General features: G+C 28.8%; 1 protein-coding gene across 3 annotated transcripts in view; it reads left to right on the top strand.

Moving 5' to 3' along the window:
• The window catches only part of LOC107450095 (uncharacterized), a 174,169-nt gene that overhangs the window by 121,232 nt on the left and 27,476 nt on the right, over window positions 1-25,461 (top strand). Inside the window, exon 1 of one of the 3 annotated variants that reach the window (XM_016065818.4) lies at window positions 2,111-2,475. The exons of the other annotated variants lie outside the window; for them this stretch is intronic. The gene's annotated coding sequence lies outside the window, so the exon portion shown is untranslated. Of the gene's footprint in view, window positions 1-2,110; window positions 2,476-25,461 lie in introns of those variants that run through there. 3 annotated transcript variants of the gene reach the window in all.

The following is a 25,461-nucleotide window of genomic DNA, read 5'->3' as shown; positions in this document are numbered from 1 at the left end:
ATTGCTGCTTTAAAAACGCATTTTTATACTTACGGGGTCAATTGTAACAGTTCATAAATTCAACTAAAACATAGATAATTATATATATTACCATAGTTGTGATATATTTTTTTATTGATCAAAATAGTAGTGATATTTTAGGAGTAAAAATAATAATGAGCAGAGACCTAAAGGGTTAAACTTTTAACTTTAAAAGGTTGAAAATTTTAATTTATGTTGTGAAAGGTGACAAATAAAATAATGCACATGCAACATAATATAAATGATATAGGAAACTATTGGTGGTTCTTAAAGAGTTAAGTAATGGTTTGTAAACATAAGATTCTTTATTTTCAGCTGTTACAATCGTCCCTTTACTTATTGTTACAATCGTCCCCAAGACGCCATTTCTGCTTCATTTGTCAAAAACAATGCTAGTAAATTAACAAAACTAATTTTTTTTTATTGAAATGTTAATTAAGGTGTCCAATTACATATTCGGTTAATAATTTTTATTTGTTTAAACAAAATTACTTTGTTACAATATAATATTCTAATTCCAAAAAAAGTACTTACGTAGCTTGAAAATATCTTTTGTGATGTAACTCTTTCAAAAGTACATAAAAATGATTGCCAGCAGGGGTGTACATGTAGATTCATCAAATACACCTTGTGCGCCACCTAGGGACCAAATCTAAAACACCGACACTCGAAATTTTTGCTCTGTTACAATCGTAGCCTGTTACAATTGACCCCACTCTCCCCTATATATACACACACACCATTACAAAAATTGAAAGATTTTCTTTAATATTAATTCAAGTTAGATATCAAATAGATAGTTATTATATATTTATAGGTAGTTATTACAAATGCATAGTTTCTCAAAGAATTCCTGTTTATAACTGAGTATGGTGAATCTTAAATATAGTTCAAACATTTGATTTTGTTATTTTTAGGAAGAAAAGTATTGACTTGATATCTTTTTGATTGTTACAAATCACGTTTCGTTTTTACTTTTCTTCTTTTAAATCTATTTTTGATCATTACAATTTGTTGAAATTAGCAGTAATGTGAAATACAATTGGTAGAAATCTCTTCTTATGAGAATTCTGCTTTAATTTAAAACCAATTTGACCCACACATTTTCTAATTATTCTAAATCTCCATAGCAATTCAGCTTCTTTGAGGAATTCCTTCAAATGTACGGAACAAACTTCAAATGTTTTCCTTTTTTTTTCCTTCTACCTTCTATATATGGATCGATTTAAACCAAATTTGGGTTTGAAGCCGAAAGGGGCCTCCTACGATACAATTACTATTAAACTCCCATAATTTTTTTTTCAATAATTAAATCATTCGGGGTCATATTTTCCAGATTGTGGCTACCTCCTATAATCTAATGGTCAAGAATTCAGATTCGTCGAAAAAAAGCGCTTGTTAATTCAGAGAAAGTATGTGCTTTTGTTTCGTTACTTAGAATAGTGTCTTCACTAATTAATTAACATGTTTACGGTAACGTTCTCCAACTCATCAGATCATTAGGTCAAAAGATATTTCAGGACGCTCACTTTTTAAATTTTGAGCAATGTATGTTTGTTTTATACTTATAATTAATTCGCTGAGAACTATCGCCGAGGGAACAATGAGTATTTCTGGAACTCACAATATATAATCATATTAATACATAAATAAAGCATAGTAATGACACATTTCGGATACGCAATTTTGTTTTCACTTCTTGTGCAATAAATCTCATAAAAATGAAAAAGATTCGTTTTCTTATCATATTTTTTTTAACTCCGCTGTCCTATCTCAAATTTTATCACAAATTATTTATAACAAAAACTTTCCATCTGACATTCCACAACCCTAAAAAAAGTATATAAAAGCTATCTCGAGAACCCTTCACTTAAATGGCACATACCCCCTTCCCGATACCGAAACTAGAAAATACGCCTACGCCAAAACCGAAACTACTTCTGGGAACATAAAAAACCCACATCGCTTTACTTCCCAAACTGTTAAACGATTTTCACCCACGGGACAGCACCCATCTCAAACAAAAAAAATAATGATATAAAAAAAAATTCTACTACGAAACAATAAAAATGAAACAAAAGCAAAAGATGAAAAACTGAAACGAAATTATCGCCGAAGCGTGATTCTTAAAAACCGACTACGCATAAGACCGGTTTCAAGGCGATATTTTCTAACAAGTCGTGAATGTTTTAACTTTCCAATCCTCATTGCTTCTCTGAAAAGAAAGCTGGACTGTCGTACCTGAAGTAAGAGATGGTCAGCCCGATACTCCTGTGAGCGTTGTCGCTCTATGACCTCATTTCACTTTTTATTTTTTTTTGTCGATGTGTCCTTGCTTTGCTTGGGCAAGACTAAGTGGATAGTGTGTGCGTTTTCATTCACTACGGATTTCAATAGGTGTGCATGTGCATAAGTTTCGGTAACTCTCATCTCGGATATATGCTCCGTGAATAGGTGGGTCTATCTTCTCTTTTATTTATTGACATTAGTTTGTGTTAATTTTCTCCGAAAAATTTTCAATTTTTTTTTAGTTTTCATTTTTTTATATTATTTTTAAGTGTTTTGCACTAGTTTTACAATATGTCTTTGCGTTATTTTTTGTTCTTAACATTGTCGTTTTCACTTTATTGCTAGTTTTTTTTTTTTTTTTTTTTTNAAATCTAAGATATTTCTGACGGCTCATCTCTGACGGATTTATTTGGAAATTCGGCTATAATTTAAAACAAAAATCTTTAAAATTTGATATATTTTTAATGACTATTTAATGATTTTTTCGTTCACTTTATTGCTGATCATTTTACTGATTCGTTTTCACTTTATTGCTGATTTTTTTTTTAAAGTTTAAATCTAGGATATTTCTGACGGCTCCTCTCTGACGGATTTATTTGGAAATTCGGCTATAATTTAAAACCAAAATCTTTAAAATTTGATGTATTTTTAATCACTGCTTAATGATTTTTTCGTTCACTTTATTGCTGATCACTTTAATGATTCGTTTTCACTTTATTGCTGATCACTTTAATGATTCGTTTTCCCTTTATTGCTGATTTTTTTTTTTAAGTTAAAATCTGGGATATTTCTGACGGATTTATTGGGTAATTCGGCTATAATTTAAAACAAAAATCTTTAAAATTTGTTGTGTTTTTAAACACTACTGAATGATTTTTTTAAAGATTTTTGGATTTCGAAAAAGAAAAAGATTAAATTTTAGTTTTTCTATAAATAAATGTTCCTTGTATACATCAACAAATTGTCGATATTTGAAAACGAGTCTTGCTTAAAAAACATTTATTCTCTCCTTGTTAACAAATTTACTCGTAAAATATTTTTGGTTTGCGTTGTTTACTGTAATTTGTTTAGTTGTTTAGTATAAAGTGACGAAGTAAACTAAAAGAGTATTTTATTAGCTTTGTTTAGTATGATATAATTATTTTACATTTTTCACCGTTTGTAAAGAGAAAAATTTTTTTTAAATCTCATATAACTTAATAAGTGATGAAATTAAACAGTTCAATTCAGTTTTTGTAGATCGGCAATATCCTATTTTTTTTCAAATTTAAAAATAAATAAATAAAATTGACTATGCGTCAAATAAAATTTTTGTTCTTAACAGTGTCGTTTTCACTTTATTTCTGATCTTTTAAGGTAAAATCTAGGATATTTTTGACTGTTCAAATAATACTTTTCACTATTATTGATTTATTATAAAATTTGTCTATAATTTAAAATTTAGAGAAAAACTTAAGCAATTGTTGTATTTTTAAACACACTTAATAATGTTTTTTAAAGGTTTTTGATTTCAAAAAAGAAAAGTGTGAATTTTATTTTTCTATAAATAAATGTTCCTCGAATACATTAACAAATTATAGATATTTTAAAATGATTGTTGCTTAAAACACCTATCAATGCTAAAACATAATGATTTTTTAACTGCAAATTAACTAGAAATAATTAAAAAAAATCTTATTCACTTTTACTATTTGACTTTGAATTTTTGTAGAATGCAGTGAAATGTTTAAATGTAATGTCCAAACTTATGCAGTTTCCAAACAAAATGGTGTACCCAGGTTTATTATTTTAATCGATACGAATCTATGAAATGTATGTAAATAATTGCAGATAAATTTCATTTTTAAAATTTATTTTAAAATATCAATTTTTTTATTATAGTTAGTAAATTTTTAACCCTATTTCCTTATTGTTTATTAACATTATCAGTTGTTGACGATTTACCACTAATCAGTTATCATTGGAATTTAATTCCAACTGTATGTAATTCTCGCTGTATGCTAATGACTAAATCTTACTACATTACATTTCTTTTAAACGGTAAAATTAATAAAATATTAACAAAAATACTTTGTCTGGAAATCTTTATAATTTTGTTCATTACATGCCTACATAATTTTTAAAAACTTACATAAAATTGATGTCATATTTACTTTATAGATAGCAAAACGCACTAGTGGCTATCGATGCTTATTTAGATGCGTTTCAAAGCATTTTGCGAGTTTATTCTTAGATTTTGAAATGTAATATGAGTTTTTCTACGTTGGTTATTAAACAAAAACTGCTAAGTTGCGAAAAATATTGCAATGTTTGTAGTAAATCCAGCAATATGCTTTTCTATTTTTAGCAATATTTAAATTGAAAATATAAATAAATGCGCTTTGTTTACAAAATTTTTCTTCTCAACTGAGAAGTATTATTTAACTGTTGGGGGTGACAAAGATCAGAATGTCTTTTGTTTTTGTTTTAGGAGAGAGATTATTTAGCAGCACTTATTTTCCGTTAGGTAGCTTTCTTTACTCCTAACTGAAAGTAAGTTTTCTACGCACGTTTATTTATTTGTTTGTTTTCGGTTTACTAATTTTATAGCGGTTGAAAACTATTGAAATTGTAATGTATTTANGAAATGAAAGAGAGTGAGCGATGTTCTAGTGTAAAGAATAAAAAAAATGTATCAGGATAATTTTATATATATATATATATATATCATTTCATTTCCTTCGCACTCAAAATTGCATCGAATGAATTTTTTTCCCCTCGTCTCGTATAGAAAATAACAAAATTTTATTATAAACTACTTAAAAACAATTGCACTGCAAACTATTCCATCGTAAACTTAATAGCTTTGGATATAGATTAATTCTCCCCTTGCTAACAAATTTGCTCGTAAAATCTTTTTGGTTTGTGTAGTTTGCTGAATTTTGTTTAGTTGTATAGTATAAAACATCAAAGCAAACTACAAAATTATTTATTTAGCTTTGTTTAGTATAGTATGCATATTTTCTATTTCTCATTGTTTTAAAAGGAAAAAATCTGTTTGAATTCTCATATAACTTAATACGTGATGAAATTAAATAGTCCAATTCAGTTTTTTTAGATCGGCGATACCCTATTTTTTTTCGTACTTAAAAGTAAATAAATGAAATAAAATCTGTACTAAATAAAATAAACCACAACTTCATAAAAAAGAACCAAATATAAGAAAAGTTATTGTAAATCAGTATTTCAATTCAGTATTTTCTGAGAAAAAAAGTTCATGAAAGCATATAACATTTTAATACGCGCTGTGATATGATAGAGTATCCAATCCGCTAAATGCCTTCAACTTAAATGTGTAAAAGTGAGATGTCTACATTAATATTTCGAACTAATATTTTCTTTTCAAATGGTAAAAATTGTCTAAAAATTAGACTTTTATATTTTATGAAAGACATATCAAAACTAAAAAGACAATTTTTTTCTGAATGTTTCAAGAATAACTTCCAATAAAACAATTGCTATGTTTGTTGGAAGAATTGGAAAGCTGTGAGCAATATAGTGATAATATATACAGTGATAAGTCAGATTTTTTCCAAAAGTGAAATTTTTACACCAAATTGTGCCTTAGTATTATTTTCAGATAGGTATTTTATAAGTTTTCATATTTCATTCCATTGAATAACAGAACAGCACACAAAAATGTCAGAATGCTTGCATGAAAAACGTCTTATTTTCACATTTTTATAAATAATTTAGAAACGTGGCTTATTATATTGTTTCAAGCCCTCTAATTTTATATTTGTCTTTGCAAATTAAGAACTGAATAGTCTTTAACCAAATTTTTGCTCTGAATAAGTAAAATATTGAAACAAATAGCTTGCTGCAGTACTTTTGGAACCAAGGAGATGTTTTATAAAGCTTTATGATAGATTTAAATTTGTAAAAAATACATTTTTTGCGCAGTACCTAGGATTTTCAGTACTCGCATGATTATCTTATTCGCAATTTAACATCGTGAAGTGAATATCATATGCATGAAAAACGTCTTATTTTCACATTTTTATAAATAATTCAGAAACGTGGCTTATTATATATGTTCAAGCCCTCCAATTTTATATTTGTCTTTACAAATTAAGAATTGAATAGATTGGTCTTGAACCAAATTTTTTCTCTGAATAAGTAACATATTAGAGCAAATAGCTTGTTCCAGTACTTTTGGAACCAATGAGATATTTTATAAAGCTTTATGATATATTTAAATTTGTAAAAAATACATTTTTTGCGCAGTACCGAAGATTTTCAGTACTCGCATGATTATCTTATTCGCAATTTAACATCGTGAAGTGAATATCATATGCTAAGCTCCGGCGTCTAAAAAGAGAATAAAAATCTATCTAGATTTTAAACATATATAATTATTTTATCCTAAGAAATTTTCCGTGATTCAAAACAATGTCCCACTAATACATTTTCCATTAAATTCAAAACATTATAATTTTAAATTGTTTTAATACTAATAAATAATCGTATAAGAACGTTTTATATTAAAACCTTCATATGATCATGTGAAATAATATTCTATAAATCATTGTTAAACTACTGACCATTATCCATTGTCATTCTTACAAATAGTGCGAAAAAAACATCGTAATTCCAATACTTTTTAATACTACATTTCCTAGTATATGATGATCTATTGTAACAAGTGCATAGAAATGCAGTCTATCTATGCCAATAGATAGACGAAGTATATTAGTTAACTTTCAAAAAGACATTATAGGTCATTAAAAAAACATTTTCTCTGGCAATTCAATCCTGAAATTGCTGTTTCTTAAAAGTATTTTTACTTTGAAATTTAAAACTAACCATTGTTTCATGCCTATGTAATTACTTGGCTTTTAGAATCGCTTTGTTTTCTGATATAGTTCAATTTAAATTGAAATTGTAAATGCATTCTTTTAAGATAAATTACTATATTTTTCTTTTCGCGTAACCCTATGGTTGAAACGTTGCTATAGTCTTGTTTAATTGAAAAGGTAGACTGAAAATCTATTGACCTGTAAAATTATTACTTTTTAATTCGTGGTTACCAGTATTTGCATTGTTCGAAATTCTCACCATTCATACTATTTTTTTATTATGTTTTAATTAAAAAGTTAATTTACTCGCCATATTTCAAAATATTTTTACTAGAGCAACTAGTTTTTATTTAATTTCTTCGAATCATTAAACAATTATATTTAAACATTTTAGGCCAAGGATAAAGATGATTATTCATGTTTTGTTGAACAGTATTTTATAATTAATTTTTATTATTTTTTATGCATAGGATTAATTATAAAATTTCTGCAAGTGAATTTTAAAGTGTCGATGTATTTTGACAAATGTGATTACAAATATTATAGTATGGCATTAAATTGTATTACATTTAAAATTTTTGCTCATTCTGGAATTTATACTATATTTATTCACAGAAATTTCTTACATATAATTAGATTAAAAATTGATTACAATGGTTTTTTTATTATTATAAGTTTAAGATTTAAGACAAGCTACTTTTAATCAAATATTTCACCATTGCGTTGCTATATACAAATTGGTATAGCGATGTTACTGTGTTTAAGGCAATGTGGTGACTCTATTTTTATTTTATTTTATAACCGGCATTTAACAGTTTAGACAATTCTGAGTTTACGACAATCAAGATTCAACTCCGGAACCTTGTAATTGTGAACCTATAACCCAGAAGACAAGGAAACTCCTGGATTTAATTACCCCACATTTAAGCCTTTGATGGAACTAACCCACATTTGCGTTATATGCAGAGGGAAACCTCCCATAATTAGCTCGAACGAATGGATATTCAAACCCATTATCCTGCTTCCACTGGGGATATCTATAAATCACAACCATGATCGGTGCGAGCCGGGATTCGTAATAAATAGCCACCACTGGGATTCGAAACTGGATCACCTGAGAGTGAACGCTCTATCACCTGATCCACCGTGACTCCTGAGCTGTCATTATAAGGGATCGCGGTTCTCCACGGTGGAGACTTTAAAACTACCAAACTTCCGATCGATAGGTACCAGTTTGCTGGAAGGTAAAGATGTCTTGTGCGCAATGCTAATCACATAGCTACCACCAAGTCGTTGGTCTTTAAATTTTGGAATCTTAACCTGAATAGCCCCTTTGGCTGTGAAACCGCCTGTTGGAAGATTTTCAAACTTTGAAAATTCCTTTAAAAGTTTTTTTTACTATTTTTCTTTAAAAAAATCAGGGATATAATTATAATATCAATAAACAAAATTCGCTAGAAATTTTGAAAATTTCGTGAGATAAGAAATATATACACTATAGCACTGAAAGACAAGGACATGGTACAAACAATAAAATAAAGACATACAAAAGAATAGAAAAAAGAACTGTATATTTTAGTGTTGTGCAATATTAACATTTTATATCAAATCAACTGAATTTTTTATAAATATTTTATATTTTAAAATTATTTTGAATAATATTTCGCAGTTCATCAACTCCTTTCGTTTGTTAGCGCTTCTACGTGTTTCTGAACTCAAAGGATTTAGAAATTTCGTTGCCCAGTGCAATAACCTACGTTACCAACTCGTTTTAATTAATTTTCTGGTTAAGAAGGCTAAACAAACTTTTTCCTCTTTTTTTTTTATTCTTGTTGCTCTTTAAGATGGCATGTCATTTCTATTAATTTTAAATCAAAGGTATGGAAAGGCCACCTTACATTCTTAGAATTTTCATTTTTAAATTACGGTAAAATAACAGGCAGCAGGCTGTCCATCCGACTATCCAAATCGTTTATGGTTGGGAACATTTTTTGACCCTCAAAGTTTTTAAACCATTTGCGACTGTTAAAAATCTATGAATACAAAACTATCTGATTTTGTAACCACATAGTTTTAACAACTAGTCTAGTTTCTAAACCATAAACATACATTTGATCTTAGTGGGGGCTGTGGCATTTATGCGTAAATCAAAATTTCGTATTCTAATGGCCCAGGGTCACCAATTGAGGAGTGCAGGATGCTGGAAACTCTTCATGCATTGATGGAATGGAAGAAATATTGTGGTGCCAAATCTGAGATTCGAAACCCTATTCAGCCGGTCATGAGATTGACAGATTAGCTCTTTCAGCTACAGTATGTACCCAGTTCTGACAAACATGGCTTCATAAGATGGGTCTAGTTGGAGCGGATAGAATTCTTGTTGTTAAACCGTATTAAGTAAAAACAATCAATAAACGTTTTTTCTCAAACTTAACATCTTGAAAATAATTATTTATAGTTCTTTGACTGTTTTGGTTGAATATGGTAAAATAACAATTAAATAAATTGCTATTTAAGCATTTTTACCGAGAAATTTCTAACAGTGTACTTGACAGGAAATGGAATATGTCTGAGCTATTTTCATGTCATTTTGTTATTGATTTGTTCTTTTAAATGTTTCATTTTCAATTCTGAAACATCAGAAAAGTACATATTGTTGTTAAAATTATTGTTGTCAGCAAAAAATTTAAAAATTCAAAAATCTCTATTTTCAAAATTGTTCACACAAATCGTAGAATTGCGAATTTTAGAAAAAAAAAATAATAATTTATGGAAATGGTCACGCAAATTCACACCCCGAATTAAAGTTCTATAAAAAAAGTACATATTTTTTTATTTTACTAAATTTTTTTAAATCTAGTTATCTACTAAATTTCAATTGTTTATAGTTATTCACTTTTCAGACAATTCGTAAAATCAACAGAAAATATAAATGATTAATGTATTTAGCGCTTGTACCCAGTTTCATATATATTTTTCCGAAGCTCTAATTACAAGCGAAAGTATATTGTGGAAAAGTTTTAATTATATAAAACAGTCTGATAGTAACTAAAGAAAATCTGTTTAATTATCGGAAAAAAATTTTTTGAATATGAATAAAAAAAAAACAATTTCATTCATACTTAAAATATATCAATAATTGATTTCGTAAATTAAAGAAATTTTAATGATGAATAACTGTTTCTCTTAGATCTAAATAGTTGTAAATAACTGCAAATTTAAAAAAAAAATATTGTTTTGAAGTGATTCTTGTTTGTAAGATATAACCTGTGACGTAGAAAAAAACACCGGTGTCTCATGCTGTTTATCACAACAATAAAATATTAAAATGCTAAATATTTATGCTATGTATTTTTTTTACTTTTATTTTACCTAAATTAATAAAAAATAATGAAAAAAATTATGGGAAATATGTTAAGTAAAAATTCTGCGTCTAAGAGCTAAAATGCTTTCATTTGCCATACAGTTTTCCGTGCTACAAACTGAGAGTATTTGAAATATCAATAATCATTTTTTTTTACTTATTTGTTTGTTTGTTATTCTTATCTCATATGTATTTGCTTCGGTATTTAATTCCAAAACGAGAAGCTAGAACGTTCTCAATTATGGACGCAGGATGTTAGTTTTCTTCGGTTGGTTGCGGATGATTTTAAAAAAGAATTTTTCACTGTATAAATCCTTTTGGTGCGTCAAGTAGAGCATAAGTTCAATCGTATCATTACGGCTTTGAAATATTTCCTGCGTTTCTTTTACGTCCTTCTAACAATTCTCATCTGAACTTTAGAAGCGAAAGTGCTGTGTGAACTCATCTTTCACAAATTATGTAATTGATGTTCCATTTTTGGATAGTTTAGAAAGGTTTAGTGAATGCATATGCCAAAATACTCGTTTTAGTTTTGAAAGCATGCTTTATTTACTAATTTATATTTGTGTGTTTGATGAAATTAAATTTGATTTTCGTTTGCTATTAAGACATTTTAAAACAATTAAATGGATGAGATATTCAGCTTCTGTTTTGATCCCGAGTGTGATTTTCCAATCCAGCTGCCTTTAACAACCCACTCTTCTGTTCAGCATTTTCTTAAATAAAAAAATAATAATAATAATAATTCATGACTTTTTTTTTAGTTCAGGTCGCAAATTTTATAAGAAATAAATTTTTACATTATAATTGAGACCAACTACTGAAAAGATAAAAGTCTCCAAAAAAGCGGGCAGGTCGCCAAAGGCTTCTGTATTGTAAATTAGCATTTCGGGATGGTGTACCTCTTTGGAAAGAGTGCCACTCTCCAAAAAAAATAATAATAATTATGCGTACCGCTTCCAACTTTTCCAACATTTTGAAAAAGTTATTTATACTCTAATTATGGGATTTTTATGCAAATACCAATTTTTTTTTTCGTCATGCAAATCTCTGAAATACTGAAGTTTAAAAAATAATATAATAAATAAAAGAAAAATTTTAAACTTTAATTTTGTGATTAGTAAACATTTTTAAAGGTTTAATCAGTTAATTTATGAATAAATGAATAACCTTTGACATTTAATTCTAAACAATTAGTGAACAATCAGTATTTAATTAACATATATGAATTTTGCGTTTGTAGTTTTAATCCCTAGTCATCTATAGTGGAATTAGTTTGTTTAGTTGGTATAGCGTAGTGAGAAGATGTTCACAAAATTTATTTTAGGTTCATGTATCAGTTAATTGTGAACGATATTTTGATTATATTATGCTCTAATTATTTCTTTAATGTTTACCGAGTGTATTTACAAGGGCTTTTACTGAATTTGTCAAAGTTCCTGAAGACGACATTATTATTTTTCTTCAAGTTTTTAATTTATCATTTACTCTTCGCATACCACTATTAGACTCTGTCATGCTACTATGTGGCATGCGTGTTGCGGTTTCTCCATCCTTGATTAAGATGGTATATTTTACATATTTTGATACATTACAGTCCTTAAATACTTTGATGATATTGCTTAAAGTTTTTTTGACCTATAGCACTAACGGTTGCGCAGCCAAAAAACTGGGGAATTAAGGAAAATTATGGAAAAGTCATGGAAATTTTTCAGTCAGGAAAAAAGTCAGAGAAACTAAAAGGTTTGAGGTACATAGCGCAAAATAAAGTACTGACCACCCTGAATAACTTTTGATCTAATGATACTGATCATAATTGGTTGAATAGTTCCTGAGAGGTCGAATTTTAAGTATCTTCTTAAAATTTGAGATCTTCAATTTATATTAAATAAAATCATAAAAAAAGTTTACGCAAAGTAATTTTTTGCATGGTATTATCTTTGGTTAAATGAGTTTTATGATTGTATGCAAAAATGTTTCAATTCGCTTAAAAAGTTTTCGGGGTATGACGAAATATGTAAAAAGTAAAATTAACATTAAAGGGTCCAAACTTTGGACCGCTCTCCCAACCAAACTATTGGGACCATATTTCACAGATTGCGGTGACCCCTATATTCTAAGGGTTAGAAATCCGAATCCGTCGAAAATAAGGTATGTTTATTCAGAGAAAATGCTCTTTGTGTCTTATTTCTTAATTTAAAATATAGTCTGCACAAAAATTAATTAATATATTTAAGGTCACATCCAATGAAATATTAAAATCAAAAGCTATTTAGGGTGGTCCGTTTATTTTTTTACGCGATGTACATTAAAGTCAAAGATTTCTTTCTTAAAAAATGGTCATTAAGAACAAATGTTTAAAATTATTGCAATTCTAATAGAAAACAGAAGTGTTTTGTAACATATTATATGTATCAGAAAAAAGTATAATTGAAAAATTAATAATAAAATTTAAGTCATCACTAAAAAAATCCAGAGAAATTCGACAAAATTAGTTTGGAAAAATCAGGACATTGTCTGGGAATTTTTTCTAAGTGTTTGTGATCACTGATGTTTAACACTTTGCTAACTGACATGGGCATTTCAATCAGTCGGTCACGTCATTGTTATAAAACTGATCAGTTTTCCTTGTGCTAAAATAATATTGGTTTATAGAGCTAACATTTTGGTCTCAAAGCTCAGGCTTTCAACTTTGATAATTAATCTTTTTTTAGATCATACTTGAAATGCGTGTGAAGTTATTTGATTCATTAACTATCCCTGTTCTCAATTTAAAAACAGGGACTACAAACTTACTTAGTATCTGGAAAAATTGTAAAAGTTTACGCAGAGCAGCGATGGCTTAGGGGATAGAGCGTTCGCCTTCCAATGAGGTGAACCGGGTTCGAATCCTTGTGACGGCTGATCGATACGAATCCGCATCCGACTTGCACCGTCCACAGTGCTGACGTAAAATATCCTCATTGGGTGACGGATCACGAGTTAGAGTCTCTTTGCCGTCAGGCTAACAGTGGGAGGTTCTCGTGGTCTTACTCTCCTTGTAACGCAAATGCGGTGTAGTTCCAGCTAAAAGTACTCCACGAAGGCAAATTTCTCCCGATACTTGATCCTGTAGTTCCCTTGTCTTCTGGATTGGGTTAAAAATTACAAGGCTGCGGAGTTGAACATTAGTAGTCGTAAACCCAAAAATTGGGTTGGCTGTTCAACGATGGTTATAAGATAAAACAAAATGTTTACGCAAACTTATTTAATTAAGTTAAACTAAATCAAATGTGGTAATTCGTTTGGTTTAATAATTAAAGTTAATTAGTTCTAGTTAATTTTCGTTGAACTGAACAAAAGTAGTTGTTAGTGTTTGAGTTATATAAAGTAGAACATGTTAAACAGCATTTTTTTTTTCATCTCAGCTTTCAGCCGTGCAAAGAAGAAATCTATCTTAAATTTTCATTAATTGGGGGGCTTGGGATAATATAATGCTCAACCTTGGTTTCAAATTAAAAAGTAAAGCACTTTTAGTGAAAAACATCACTATTTCCATGTAGGCTGTGATATGCTTTTTGTGTAAAGTTGTTGTTATCTAGGGGAAATTCTGGAAATTTGTAAAGAATCTATACGAAAACGAATCTTAAAAAAAGAAAAGTTTGAATTAACAATGTCCCCTTTCGGAAAAATGTGTCTTAACTCGTTTTCCACTAAACGTCATTTATGTTTTAATTTTCATTTCAGCACATCAAATGTGATTAAAAAAAATTAATAAGGACTAGTGAAATAATCTTCATAAAAGATCTGTCTATCTATCCTTCTATCGATATCTTTCTATCTCTCTTTGCTAGCATACAAGCAATCTTTGTTATTTGTTAGCATGCAGGCAAGGAGTAGAAAACAAAATGATATGTCAAAAACAAGGCGAAATGGAAGGACTAAATCAGAACGTAATATTACGTCAAAAACAGTGTGCACAAAATACCATATCACGTAATAATATTTCAAAAACATGTAACGAAATGTCTTCAGAATGATTTATATACTATTGGAAGTTTCTCTATAAAAATGGTTAAATAGCAATTTATTTAATTATTACTTTATCTTATTCAACTAAAACAGTCAAATAACGATAAAAAAAAATTATGATATTCAAACTGTTAAGTGTGAGAAAAAGTGTTTATTGGTTGTTTTTACCTAATACGGTTTAATAACCAGAATTCTATCCGTGAAAACTAAGTCCACCTTATAAATCCTTTTTGTTCTGTGTAGCCGAGTACATACTGTTGCTGAGAGGACTAATTGTTTAGTCTCATGACCAGCTGAACAAGGATTCGAATCAAAGCGTTGACACCACCATCGTTCTTCAATTCTCTCATTATATGAAGAGTTTCCAGCTTTCGGCACTCTTCAATTGGTGGCCCCGGATTATTATTTAATACAAAACTATTATTCACTCATAAATTACGCAGCACCAACAGAGCCTCAATATCCATTTAAATTTTATTTTTATGGTTTAGAAACCATTCTAGTTGAAAATGTTTACAAAACCGTGTGGTTTTGCATTTCCGTTTTTTTAACCATACAATTTAAAACAGTTTCAAAAACGTAAAGGTAAAAAAAAATGTCCCTAGTCATAAATTTTATGGTTAATCGGACGGACAGACTTCTGCCAAATATTTTACCGTAATTTCAGAATGAAAATTCTGACAGTGTAGCACATTTATCTCACGTGTTTTAAACATACCCATCGTAAGTTTAAAAAACTACGCATTATTCACAGACACTAATTTTTTAGCGCAATATTAATATTTAAAAACATTAAAATACTTCTAGCATTATGTATGCTTTTCTCAGGATTTTGCTTTGATTATATATATTTAAATTTGCCTCCCAAGATGAATGTATAGTGTTACTACATAATGTGAATCGTAGTCATAGTTTTATTCAAGCATTCTAACACAACTCGTATCATTGTTACGCTGTCTTACTATTAAGGAACAATGCAGTTTGTTAGAGATAACCTTTAATTGCTTGTTTCACCACCTTCAGTTCAGTGCACATTCCACGCATTTAACTTTCATTTACTTGTGCAAGAAACTTCATTATCTTTACGACTTTCATATTGTTTTTTATTACGTTTAATTTGTATGCAATCTTTGGAAGTAATGTTGTACTAGGAGTACCAAATTATTAATAGCCACAATTTCAAATTATATATATAACCTCAAGCACTATTGCGGGTGTTTAACTTTAAAAATAATGCTTTTCTTTAAAGTTATTTTTGTAGCTCAGTGCAAAAACAACCGATGTCGAATTCGCAAATTATTAGTAAATAACATTTTTAATTTATTGAGAAAATATTGTTATAAATATTTCTATACTTCTGATATGGGATTAATTCAGTAGTAGCCTCTCTTTATTGCTCTTGTGCAAGGGTTCCCGATTTTTTTCGGCCTATGGAATCCTTCCGATTCTTTTAACGGAACCTTGAAGTTACAGATTAAGCCATTAGCAGCAGTTAATTTACTATCTAATTATTATTCAGAAAATATTTAATGAGGCTATTAAGTTTTTTTATTATTTTATCAAATAAACTTTTAAATGAAGTTCTATGTCCGGCAGTTGAATTCACTGCTCTGAAACTACTTCGAATCTAGTTCTGAATTTACTTTTGGTGTGTGCGTTAGATTAAATAAATAAAATAAGCTGAATTAGGATTTTCGAAGAAAAAAAAAAACGCTATCAGAGAAGCATTCACAGTTTAAATTTAGTTACTTTATTTTGAATTGAAAAATTCGATTAGAAATACTAATGCATTTTTTTATAAATGCGTATTTTTTTTGTAATATATGGTTGAAGTTTTTTTTTCTTCTTAATTTTGCTATTTTTTTCCATTGGCATTTCATACAAATAACAAAAATATTAAATAAATTATGTGTCATTGATAGGACAAAAGTGTAAGTTACAGGTTTAAAAATCATTACTGGTTAAAAATAAGTCAATACTCTCGGAACACCTATGAACTTGCATGGAACCCAAGGGTTCCGCGGAACATCTTTTGGGAACCACTGCTCTCGTGAACTCCTTTCGTTCCTGTGTGTCATTACTCTACTTTTTGTTATTTCGTCAAACATAGTGTCTAGCACCATTTAATTTTCTCACTTTAAGTTCGCAGGTTAACTGCATCCAGCTTTCATGTCATTAAACTATATCCTGTGCATTCCTTTGAAGTTTGAGTTAGTTCGTTTTGCTGATAAGCATTCGATTGTTGATAAAAGTTGTCCTTTTTTAGCCGAAGGCGTACCTTTTCGTCAAACAGTGACATTGGTTGCTTTTGCATCGATTCCAGATTTATCGTAGTTCGGGTTTAGGTTTCTAATTGAAGAATAGAGAAATGGAGATTTTTTCGTTCATCGATTACCTCCTCCGCTTAGAATTTATATCTCCTTTTTTTTTTTTTTTTTTTNTTTTTTTTTTTTTTTTTGATGCGCGTTATTGTTGATACGAAACACTCAAGAAACAAACTGAAAAAACTACCTTTATTCAGCTTTATTCAGTTCCAAAGGATTATATAGCAGTGACAATGGCCGTAGTAGTTTACCATTTCATTTTTAACATATTACCCCTATCGCACGCAGCAAACGCATGCAAAACTGTCTTGGATAAAAACAAAAAAAATTTAAAAAATTCATTTTTATTTTACAAGCCTGAGCTAAAGTAGAAAAAGTAAAAATATATTTATGAATTTTTACGTATTGTAATCAATTTTCTATATTTATTTCTGAAAAAAATAGGTACACTATAATATGTAACGTGATTGTGATGACGTGACTGGTTTTAAGACAATTTCTGCCGATCAAATATGCAATAAAAGAGGCAACTCAGTTTGCGTTTTATCAAAGCAATTTTCGGCAAAAGCACCTGCAACTTTTTATTTTCTTAAAGAATTCGTAAATAAAAAATTTAAGTTTGAATTCCATTTTACTCCTCTTTTTTCATTATCTTGTCATTAGTTAATTTTCAAACCTACATGAAACTTATATGAGCATAAATATTTTATATAAGAAAAGGCATGTTTTAAAATAAAAATAACGTGCTTTAACATTCACGTATTACAGAAGTTAGTAGTGAGAAATGTTTTGAAGTAAAAAATTGCAAAACTTGCTAACATTTGACTAAATTTTGATGTTTATTGTTATGAATTATCGTATATGGTTTGCCTTATGGGTGTTGCTGGGCTCTAGTTTTTGAGAGGGAGGAAATTAAAATACGCAGTTACAATAATTCTCTAAATTTCGCAGATAAGAAAAAAAAATTAAATTTGCAAAATATCTGATAATTAAATAATTTTTATTTCCTTTTTGTTTTTTAACTTTTGGTGAACTTTAATTGGTGATAGTTTGAAAAATTTCCTTATTTGTCAGAAACTTTGAAGGGGGCTGTTAAAAATTTCTAATTATTGAGGGGGACATATACCCACATTCCCAACGCTAATGGCGCCCATAGCCTATATATAGTATAAAGATACATGAAATCTGATGTTATTTTTTTCAATTTTCGATTTAGCATATCTTCGAGATTTACTCTGAAAGTAAAGTTGTTCTTTTTTTTCTTTAAGTTTTTAATGATATTTTCAAAGTAAAAAATAACATTTGTTATCATCAATGATAATTTGTAATTAATAATTATTGCATTTAATTTGAAATAAATGCAATAATAATAATTAAAATAACTGGAATAGCTACGTAGTTCCATTGTTGATCCTTAAATTATTGCAGTTGTTGAGCAACTAAGAGAATTTGAAAAGTAATCAATCCAAACTTAGGTTTTCTTTGCGTATAATGCAATATTTAATGAGCAATGAGATTTTGTTCATTTATTGCATTATAATATTACTGATTAACACTGAAAGGGGCTTCGTTTACATTCTACATAGATTCTTTATTATTTTCACAAAAATTTTCTTCTTTAACCAAAATGTCAAGGGCTTAAGAAGAGAAGGCGATGATGTAATTTAAAATAAAGGCAGACAATGAACAAAAGTATATTAGTGTGCCAGTTATACGTAATAGTTGAAGTTTTTGTCTCCTTATTAGTTATATCTGCGGGACATATGAGAAACTTGTTTCATGTGAAAAACTGGTATAATCCAAATATCCTTGATCTCAATTTCTTTAATTCTCGGATTTACTTGTATAGTAGCACTCTTCTGAAAAGAAATAAAGAAAATTGTGTATTCAGCTCAATAAAATGAATGGTGTGAAAGCATTGAGAAAGTTATGAAAAAAAGAAGTATTAACGGGCTTTTATCGTTCTTTTATTACCGGTTTCCTTTTGTTAAAAAAAGAACTTTTTTTCAGGTATAAACGTGAGGATTTTTTTAAAATCGTTGCTCATGGTAGATCTATGTTATTAGGTGTCTTTTCTTTTTTATTTTCATTATTGTTTGTTATTGGAAATGTGATATAAGAAAAAAAAAGAATTTAAGAAATTAGCACAATTTTTCAATGGTTTCCAGATATTTTTTATTCGTTGTTGATGGAATTTTTACTGAGAAATATTTCTTGAAACACTTTTAACACTTATTTAAATGTTGAAAACTCGGTGAAAAGTGGGTTTTATGCATTCAAGTAAATATTTTCTCTGTGCAAGTTTGGCTAAGAATGTACGCGATTTGAATATTCTAAACCATCAACAATAAAATTGCCATAAACTGAAATTGCTAATTGAAGTTTGTGCAGCTCTAGTGCGACGTAAATTAACAACATTAACATTAACATTAGCTAATTGAAGTAAGAATTTTATTATTTTCAAAAAAAGATACAAAAATACAATGTGAAAATTTAGATAATTATTGAAAATTATTTTCAAAATGGTAATACTGAAAACAAAAACAATTTTGAAAGTAATAAATTTTATCAAAATTTTAGAATTATAAGTTTATTAAAAATATTCTTAATACGCATTTTTAATGAAAGAATAATATTTTAAAAGATGAAATAAAATAATATCAACAACAAAAATATCAAAAAAGACTTGCAATCTTCTTATTTAAAAAAGTTTCTTTTAAATATCAATTGATTACTCGAAACTTCTAATTTAAAAATCATATTATAACGTGTTTTCCTACAAATCTCAAGAAAAATAAAAAGGTTTGACACCCATCGCCTAAGTTTATTAAAATAGTTTAAAAAGACTTCGTAATAATATAGTCACCTGGAATCATATGGTGCATGTACATATATATAGTATATATTTTTATAATATACATATATATACGTTTGCCANATCTTATATATATATATATATATATAAAAATAACGGAATATCGGTTTTGCGTTGTCCGTTTCGTTCGTTATCCAGCTTCCAACGTCATCTTCAGCTGATCCGTGAAAAATTTCTTATATTAATGATGTTAAATTATCACGGATTTTACGTTACCCTTTTTAAGAAAATCCCTCTTTATAAGTTTCTCTACGAAGCTCGCACAAACTTTTCTTTTTCTTTTCTTTTCTATCAAATAGCGACTTGCTTATTAGATTTTTGCAGCTTTTCTGACATTATTCTTATTGTCCTTTTCTGTGTGTGAGGGAAAAGGAAGTATGGAACTTAAATTGTAAAATTCGAGAGTGGAATTTTTTCCAACGAACGTGAGCCTTAGAATTTCGTAATTATCGAATCATTCAAAATACGTTACACTAAATAGCTGGTTAGGTAATCATTTCATTTTCTTGATCCCCACGGCCTGCAAGATGCTTTTAAAGCAAAATAAATGTTCTGGAAGCTCTGAATTTGATTTCCACAGCGTTGGACAATGTCAACTCAAATACATTACAAATGAGTTTATTAAAGTTCGTCGGGGTTAGTTGCTTCTCGATACCCAAAGGAACATGGACTCTTCGGAATAAAATTGCATGTCTGAAAATCCTCCGAAGACGATAACGCGTATATCACGTGCAAGACATATCCCTCTTTTCATTTCCTTTTTCATTTCCTTCAATATCTGATTTAATACCTACCCCCGATGACATTCAGGGACCGATCAAGACAAATTCAGGCTCAGGGTCCACCAAATTTTCCGGCCCCGTTACAACATATTTTGAAATTAAATTACTGAAGAGTAGTCCGAACAATGAAAAAGAATCTATTGAACTGCATGATTCAAGAGAAACATTCGAAGAAATTTTAAAAGAAGACAATTGAAGATTATTTTTCTAAGATAAAGTTTACGTATCTATAAGTTAAAGCAAAATATAAAACAACAAAACAATGTTGTATCAAAATAAAAATAGTTTGGTGACCACAAACAATTGAAATCGGTGATTTTTGCTACAAGTCACTGATTTTTATTTAATACTGTTTGTTGTAACACTGTTTTTTATTTAATACTTAAACCAACACAAAGCTAGCCCACCTTTCATTATACTTTTTACAAAATTTTGAGGACCCTCAGAAATTGTGACCCTAGGCCCATGCCTTTAGGGCCTAGGCGATAATCAGGCCCTGATGAATTTAATAGAAACGATGTATGTAAGTAAAAAATTTGGGAGGATATGCTCACAACTAATATAGAGTCACGTTACGTTTTGATCAAAAAAAGTGAGTGCTGCCATCTGAAAATTTTAACATTTTGTCACTGTAACTGTAACCGCGACAGCTGCGAAATCGTTCTTAACACCATTTGTGAGCTTATAGATCAAAATAAATGTACACAATTTTATTCTGTTTTCTCAAACAGTATATCCAGATACTCATATGTCAGCAAAGTTATTTCATAATCACCCTGTGTTTATGATACATCACAAAGATTTAAAATAGCATATGCTAATTGCTTCAATCTTTATTGCGAAGTAATACGAATTCTTATCAATGACCTCTATATTATTAAAACATAGTTAATGAGCGAATGTACCCATGAATAGTCATCAACTGTAACAGATTTTTAACAACAGAGTATTTCTTCCTGTAATCAAAACTAGGCGGAAGACTTTCTCCATTAAAACTTCATCAAGAAAATTAAAAAATTTGACGAGGAAAACATTCCGTGTGTTCCAATATTTTCTATTTTTCTTCATCTAACTCGTTAGTTGCATTCCAATAGGTTCGGCTGTATACCAATTTGCATTGAAACGAAAACTCGTTTTCCATGCCAAAGGCGAGCATCACAAACCTTTTGCTCTAGGTTAAGTAAAAGCGTCTATTTTTTTCTTATTATCATGCCGTAAATAACAAACGATTTTTTTGCTCGCACTATCAGGTATATCATTACTGCAATGTCTGGAATATCAGCTGTCTTCTGATATCGATAAGGTAAAAATATTTTAATATGATTTGGTTTTACTGTAGCAAAATGCTTTATCTCCCAAATTATAATATTTTAATAATATATTATTTGGAAGATAAATATTTTCCACATAAATTTAAGTAATTGGTATAGTTATGCTCTAAGAATTTTATACTTGCGTTATCATGATACGTCTCCACCGATTTTGTTCCAAAAATGTAATAATTTTTTTTAATATTAAAGCATGTTGTTTTAGTTGTATATGCAGTATCTTAAATTAACAGATATTTCAGCATTTTTTTTTATGGTTTATTAGTGCATTTTAATTATTTAGAATAAATAAGAAAGGCTTAAATCAGGGAATATATGTAATGCTAAACCGACATTTCAAATCATCCAGAAAAACATTTTTAGTGAAAAACACAACGACATCCATCTATATTACCAGTTTCATTTTGTTGTTCTCTAATGGAAATTCCGGTAACTTGTCTGGTACCTATGTCAAAATAATTCTGAAGAACAGTTTCATGTGAAAATGGTCCTTTTTTAAGGAAAATGTAGCCTATATTGCTCCAAATATTTCATATGAGTTGTAGTCCAAAGCAAAACGAAGTTACACACACGTCACAGCCCATTAATAGTGCGGATCCATTCATACTTCATTCATCCGCAAATCGCAATTTTGACCTGAAACAGAGAACGATTAATCTCTAATTCAGTACTCCCAGAATTATTGATTTGTTATGGCAACATGGAGGACTTTGTAATCCGTCAGATTTAACGTGCATCAGTCGCCATTTACTGCATAGGAAGTTTTCGGCCGGCTGGGATCAAACTCAAGACCTCTTGGACATAAGCCCAACGCCCTGCCAACTCAGCCCCAATACATACCATTGAATTATTTGCATGTAATGGCGGGGTAAAAACATTAGAAATCAAGTTTATAAAACCAATAATCAAATGTTTAAATTTTTTACTTCTACTTTAAATATTTGAAAAACATTTACAGAAGGTTGTCGTGCATTTTAATTTAAAGTGCTCCAAACAATAATCCGTAGTTGAAATTGAAAGAAACAAAAGAGAAGCTGTTGAAAACCCAGTCTGTCGTAAGTAAAAACAACTGACCTGATACATTCATTATTTTATTCCTAGGTTAGGGTGGGTTTTAGATTCAAAACCCACTCATTTATGATTCATTAAACAAGATCAGATAAGCATTTGTCCTTGTTTGTTTATAAATTCATACGTGGGCAGAAAATTTAGAATTTAAATAATCATTTATCCTTTTTTTTAATGCTTATTTACCTACATTTTGACATGATGTGAAACCAAAATATCATCCGCTTTCTAATCCTTATGTTTTATTTATTTTGTAAACTACGACATGTTAGGCGATAGTTGAGCAATCATTTCAGCCAACATTTTAAGTACTATTGAAGTAGCAGCTGATGATACATTTATTTTTTACTTCAATTAAAATTTCTAGCGTTTCATATCTTCAAAATAATACTCTCTTTCTAATCGTATCCTGTGTTTTATTTACTTTACTTATATTATCCTGTCTTTTATTTATTTATTTACTTTACTTTTATTTATACTACTAGATATTGAACATTATGTAAACATTTCACTTTTTTAAGCATTATTGAAGTAGAAGCTGACAATACATTTCTTTTTTACTTCTTTTAAAATTTTCCGCGTTTCATATTATCTACAAAATATTACTCACTTTCTAATCCTATTCTTGTGTTTTATTTATTTCGTATATTGCTACACTGCTACGTATTTAACAATAGTTATATAAACATTTCAGCCAACTTTTGTAAGCATTATTGAAGTAGAAGCTGATGATACATTTCTTTTTTACTTCTTTTAAAATTTTCCACGTTTCATATTATCTACAAAATATTACTCACTTTCTAATCCTATTCTCGTGTTTTATTTATGTTGTATATTGCTAGACTGCTACGTATTTAACAATAGTTATGCAAACATTTCAGCCAACTTTTGTAAGCATTATTGAAGTAGAAGCTGAGGATACATTTCTGCTTGACTTTAATTAAAACTTATCGCGTTTCATACTATCTAAAAAATACTCTCCGCTTTCTAATCTTAGTATTTTATTTAATTTATGCACTCATAAATAATGAATAATATTATAGTAAAACCTTCCTGTTCCTTTTAAATCCTATCGAAGTAGCAGTTGATAATGCATTTCTTTTTTACTTTAATTAGAATTTTTCACATTTTATATTATCTACACCAAATATTTCTATTTTTTTTAAACTTATGAATTGACTATAATAAACTTTCTTGTCTTAAATATAATCTTATATATTTGATTTTTATTTATTATCAAGAATTTCCATTAGTTTTATCGTAATTTACAGTTTGAAGAAGTAATTTGTGACTTATTTTTTTGACAATTTTCTATTAATCCCTTAAGGGGATTAAGACAGTTATATTTTCAAACAATGAAAAAAAATATCGCAGTTTTCGATAGTTTATTCTTTTAAGATTATTGTACCAAAATATTTAAATAATATTTTACAAATGTAAAAGTTGCAGCATAATACGCTGAGCGCAGGGCGGAGCTGGATGCATTGTGACATGTATGAAAAAATGAACTACTGAACTCAGTTCATTAATGGATTCGCTTACTTTTAACAAATAAACTTTAATAAGTATACTTAACAAATAGGCAGAAAAAAAATTTTAACTTACAAATAGGTATAATAGTTTAAAAGACAATAACATATTTTTTTTTTATAGATTCTTACTTTGTATGGGCGGGGAAAAAATGCATCTTTTATATTGTGAAATGATCAACAAAGCGACGCAATGTCCAGTTTTAGTAAATGTGGGCCACTTCTCTGATCTAAACAGGTTCGACCTTGGTCAAATATTTCAAAGGTTTGGAAATCTTGTTTTAACCACCGTGTTAACCAAGAGTACATCAGTTGAAAAAGGTGAATTAAAATAAAGATCACGTGATTTGTAGAGCTTGAAGTAACTGTCATTTATGAGTTTTTCAAAATTGCCTTATATGGTTGAAAAGGCTTAGGTTTTAATTCTTTTACGCATTTCTAAGCCTTTAGAGTTTTTTTTCTTTTTGTTCTAGGTTTATTTTTTATCATTTATATATTTCAGTTCCTGAAGTCTCTGCTATTGTTTTTAATGAGTCAAAACTTTTTTTTCAGAACCCTTCTATTTACATATGCTTCGCTAATTTAAGATCCGATTAAATAATTGATGATAAAAATGAATTCTAAAAATGAATCAATACATCTATTAAAATTTACTGGAAAAACAATGAATTCGTTAAAATTTTTTCATTTCTATTATTATCCTGTGTATTTCAAAACGTCGAAGGAGAAAAAACTCACACCAAAGAATTTGAATTTACTCTATGATTTGGTGGAAAATTGAAATATTTTTGTACGACATAAAAAGGAATTTTTATCGCTCATTAATTTTAACATTTTTAATTCCTATTTCAAAGTGATTATTTGTATTCGCAGGTTTTGACACAAAAACTATGTTTATATTTTGGCTTAAATAAATAGATATTCATATACTTCCTTAGCATTTCGTGTTGGCCTCAGAAATTTGCATTGAAGAGTAGAATCGTTGGTGAATATGATCGTCAATCTGATGTGAAAAAATTATATATAGTATAT

The sequence above is a fragment of the Parasteatoda tepidariorum genome, chromosome X1 (genome assembly GCF_043381705.1).
Source record: "Parasteatoda tepidariorum isolate YZ-2023 chromosome X1, CAS_Ptep_4.0, whole genome shotgun sequence".
NCBI classification, from domain to species: domain Eukaryota; kingdom Metazoa; phylum Arthropoda; class Arachnida; order Araneae; family Theridiidae; genus Parasteatoda; species Parasteatoda tepidariorum.
The sequence above is the reverse complement of the archived record's forward strand: the minus strand, read 5'-3'. Positions and strand labels throughout refer to the sequence as shown.